Source organism: Meriones unguiculatus, chromosome 1, assembly GCF_030254825.1.
Source record: "Meriones unguiculatus strain TT.TT164.6M chromosome 1, Bangor_MerUng_6.1, whole genome shotgun sequence".
NCBI classification, from domain to species: domain Eukaryota; kingdom Metazoa; phylum Chordata; class Mammalia; order Rodentia; family Muridae; genus Meriones; species Meriones unguiculatus.
In genome coordinates this window covers 173362214-173366286 of record NC_083349.1, presented here as the reverse complement: position 1 = coordinate 173366286, position 4073 = coordinate 173362214, and the positions used below count along the sequence as shown (strand labels likewise).

The 4073-nt window shown below is 39.7% G+C and overlaps 1 non-coding gene across 1 annotated transcript; it reads left to right on the top strand.

The window, feature by feature from the left end:
- The first annotated feature begins 1440 nt into the window (after positions 1–1440).
- On the top strand, positions 1441–1545 carry LOC132652079 (U6 spliceosomal RNA). Its single transcript, XR_009589570.1, has one exon. It is a non-coding gene; the product is annotated as a U6 spliceosomal RNA (small nuclear RNA).
- The last annotated feature ends 2528 nt before the right edge of the window (positions 1546–4073 follow it).

Below are 4073 nucleotides of genomic sequence, written 5' to 3'. Positions count from 1 at the left end.
GAGATTTCACCTTACACCCATCAGAATGGCCAAGATGAAAAACTCAAGTGACAACACATGCTGGAGAGGTTGTGGAGAAAGGGGAACCCTCCTCCACTGCTGGTGGGAATGTAAACTTGTACAACCACTCTGGAAAGCAATCTGGTGCTTTCTCAGATGACTACGAATAGCGCTTCCTCAAGATCCAGCCATACCATTCCTAGGCATATATCCAAAAGAGGCTCAAGTACACAACAAGGATATTTGCTCAACCATGTTTGTAGCAGCCTTATTTGTAATAGCCAGAAGCTGGAAACAACCCAGATGCCCCTCAACTGAAGAATGGATGCAGAAATTGTGGTACATCTACATAATGGAGTATTACTCTGCAATGAAAAACAAAGAAATAATGAAATTTGCAGGTAAATGGTGGGACCTGGAAAGGATCATCCTGAGTGAGCTTTCCCAGAAGCAGAAGGACACACATGGTATATACTCACTCATATAGACTTATAATATAGGATAAATCTACTAAAATCTGTACATATAGAGAAACTGATCTAGAGGGAAGACTCTGACTAGAATGCTCAATCAGTATCCCAAAGGGCAAAGAGGATGGACATCAGAAGAAGAAGGCAGGAAACAGCCTAGAGGCCTGCCAGGGAGGGCCTCTGGGGGGCTCTGCCCTGCAGACTATTGGGGCAGACACTGAGACTTATGGCTGATGGTTGGGCGGAGTGTATGGAATCTTATGTAAGAAGTAGGAAATAGTAGGATCTGGAGAGGACGGGAACCCCACAAGGAAAGCAACAGAACCAGAAAATTTGAACACAGGGGTCTTCCCAGAGACTCATACCCCGACCAAGTACCAGGCATGGAGATGGCCTAGGGCCCCTGAGCAGATGTGGTCCATGGCAGTTTAGTGTCTAAGTGGGTTACATGGTGATGGGAGGAGGGACTGCTTCTGGCATAGTCTGGTGGGCATAGTCTGGAGGCATAGTCTCTTTGATCACCTCCCCCTGAGGGAAGGGCAGCCTTACCAGGCCACGGAGGATGACAATGAGGCCACTCCTGATGTGATCTGGTGGACTGGGATCAGAGGGAAGGAGAGGAGGGCCTTCCCTATTGGTGGACTTGGGGAGGGGTATGCATAAGGGGGAAAGGGAGGGTGGGACTGGGAGGAGAGGAGGGAGAGGCTTATGGGGGGATGCAGGGTGAATAAAGTGTAATTAATAAAAATAAAAGTAAAATAAAATAAAAAATTTTAAAAAAATTCATTAAGTAGAAAAAATAAAAATAAAATGGACAAACTAGGCTACACAAACATACATACATACATACATATTCATGCATGCATACATATATTTAATAATATTAATTTACAAATAAGGGATTGTGAATTTGAGGCAAGTGGGGAGGAAGAACACCAGGGGAATTGCAAGAGAAAGAGGGAGGATGAGTGCTCCCTTCGGGAACATATATACTAAAACTGGAATGATACAGAGAAGATTAGCATAGCCCATGCACAAGGAGGACATGCAAATTCCTGAAGCATTCCTTATTTTTGGGACATCCCATACAAGGAACTTAAGAGCACGCCCAAAAGCTCCAGAAAAAAAAAAAAAAGAAGAAGCAGACACAGGCAAGAAGAGTAGATGATTGGAAATAATAAAATTCAGAGCTGAAATCAATTAATTAGAAACAAAGAAAGCAATTCAAACAATCAATGAGACCAAGGGCTGGTTTTTTTGAGACAATCAACAAGATAGACAAACCCTTAGCCAAACTAACTAAAAGGCAGAGAGAAACTATCCAAATCAGCAAAATCAGAAATGAAAAGGAAGGGGACATAACTACAGACACTGAGGAAATCTAAACAATCATCAGGTCGTTCTACAAAAGTCTATATGTCACAAAATTTGAAAATCTAAATGAAACGGACAATTATCTTGATAGATTCTAGTCACCAAAATTAAATCAAGTCAGGTAAATAGATTAAATAGTCCTGTATCTCCCAAGGAAACTGAAGCAGTCATCAAAAGTCTCGCTTCCAAAAAAAACCCCAGGGCCAGATGGTTCCAGTGCAGAATTCTACCAGACCTTCAAAGAAGAGCTAACTCCAATTCTCTTCAAACTATTCCATAAAATAGAAACAGAAGGAACATTAACAAACTCATTCTATGAAGCCACAGTCACCTTGATACCTAAACCACACAAAGACCCAACAATAAAAGAGAACTTCAGACCTATCTCTCTTATGAACATTGATGCAAAAATACTCAATAAAATACTCGAAAACCTAATCCAAGAACACATAAAAGATACCATCCACCATGACCAAGTAGGCTTCATCCGAGGCATGCAGGGGTTGTTCAGTATACAGAAATCCATCAAGGTAATCCACCATATAAACAAACTGAAGGAGAAAAATCACATGATCATCTCCTTAGATACAGAAAAAGCATTTGACAAAGTCCAACACCCATTCATCTTTAAAATCTTGGAGAGATCAGGGATACAAGGCACATACCTAAACATAGTAAAGGCAATATACAGCAAGCCTATAGCCAACATCAAACTCAATGGAGAAAAACCTAAATGAATCCCACTGAAATCAAGGACAAGATAAGGCTGCCCACTCTCTCCATATCACTTCAAGATAGTACTTGAAGTCCTAGGTAGAGCAATAAGACAAGTAAAGGAGATCAAGAGGATACAAATTGGAAAGGAAGAAGTCAAAGTATCACTGCTTGCAGATGATATTAAAGTATACATGAGTGACCCCAAAAATTCAACCAGAGATCTCCTTCAGCTAATAAACACCTTCACCAAAGTGGCTGGATACAAAATTAACTCAAAAAAATCAGTAGCCTTCCTGCATATGAAACACAAAGGAGTTGAGAAAGAAATTAGAGAAACTACGCCCTTCAGCCCTCACCCTGCACCCTTCACACACTAATAACATGAAGTACCTTGGTGTGACTCTATCCAAGCAAGTGAAAGATCTATTTGAAAAAAAAAAAAAAAAAACCTTGAAATCTCTGAAGAAAGAAATTGAAGAATATATCAGAAGATAAAAAGATTCCCATGTTCATGGATTGGCAGGATTAACATAGTAAAAATGCCATCATGTCAAAAGCAATCTAAATACCAACACAATTCTTTACAGATCTTGAAAGAACAATTCTCAGTTTCATACAGAAAAACAAAAAAGGCCAGAATTGCTAAAACAATCCTGAACAACAACAGATTATCTGGAGGTATCTCAAGCTGTACTACAGAGCCACAGTAATGAAAACTGCATGGCACTAGCATAGAAGCAGAAAAGTGGATCAATGGAAGCAAATAGAAGACCCAGAAATAAATCTACACACCTACAGATACTTGAATTTTTTACAAAGAAGCCAAAACTATACAACAGAAAAAAAGATAGCATCTTCAACAAATGGTCCACCTGACTGTCTACATGTACAAAAATGAAATAGATCCATATTTATCACCCTGGAAAAAACTAAAATCCAAATGGATCAGAGACCTCAACATAAAACCCGATTCACTACATCGTTAGAAGAAAAATTGGGGAAGAGGCTTGAACTCATTGGCACAGGAGACAACTTCCTAAACACCAACAGCACAGGCTCTAAGAGCAACAATCAATAAATGGGACCTCATGAAACTGGAAAACTTCTGTAAAGCAAAGGACACTGTCATCAGAACAAAACGATAGCCTACAGACTGGGAAAGGATCTTCACTAACTGTATATATGACAGAGGGCTAATATCCAGAATATATAAAGAAATAAGAAGTTACAGCAACAAATCAAGTAATCCAATTAAAAAATGGGGTAAAAAGCCAAACAAAGAATTCTCAATAGAGGAATATCGAATGGCAGAGAAACACTTAAAGAAATGTTCAATGTCCTTAGTCATAAGGGAAATGCAAATCAAAACAACCCTAAGATTTCATCTTACACTCATCAGAATGGCTAAGATCAAAAACTCAAGTGACAACACATGCTGGAGAGGTTGTGGAGAAAGGAGATCCCTCCTCCACTGCTGGTGGGAATGTAAACTTGTACAACCACTCTGGAAAG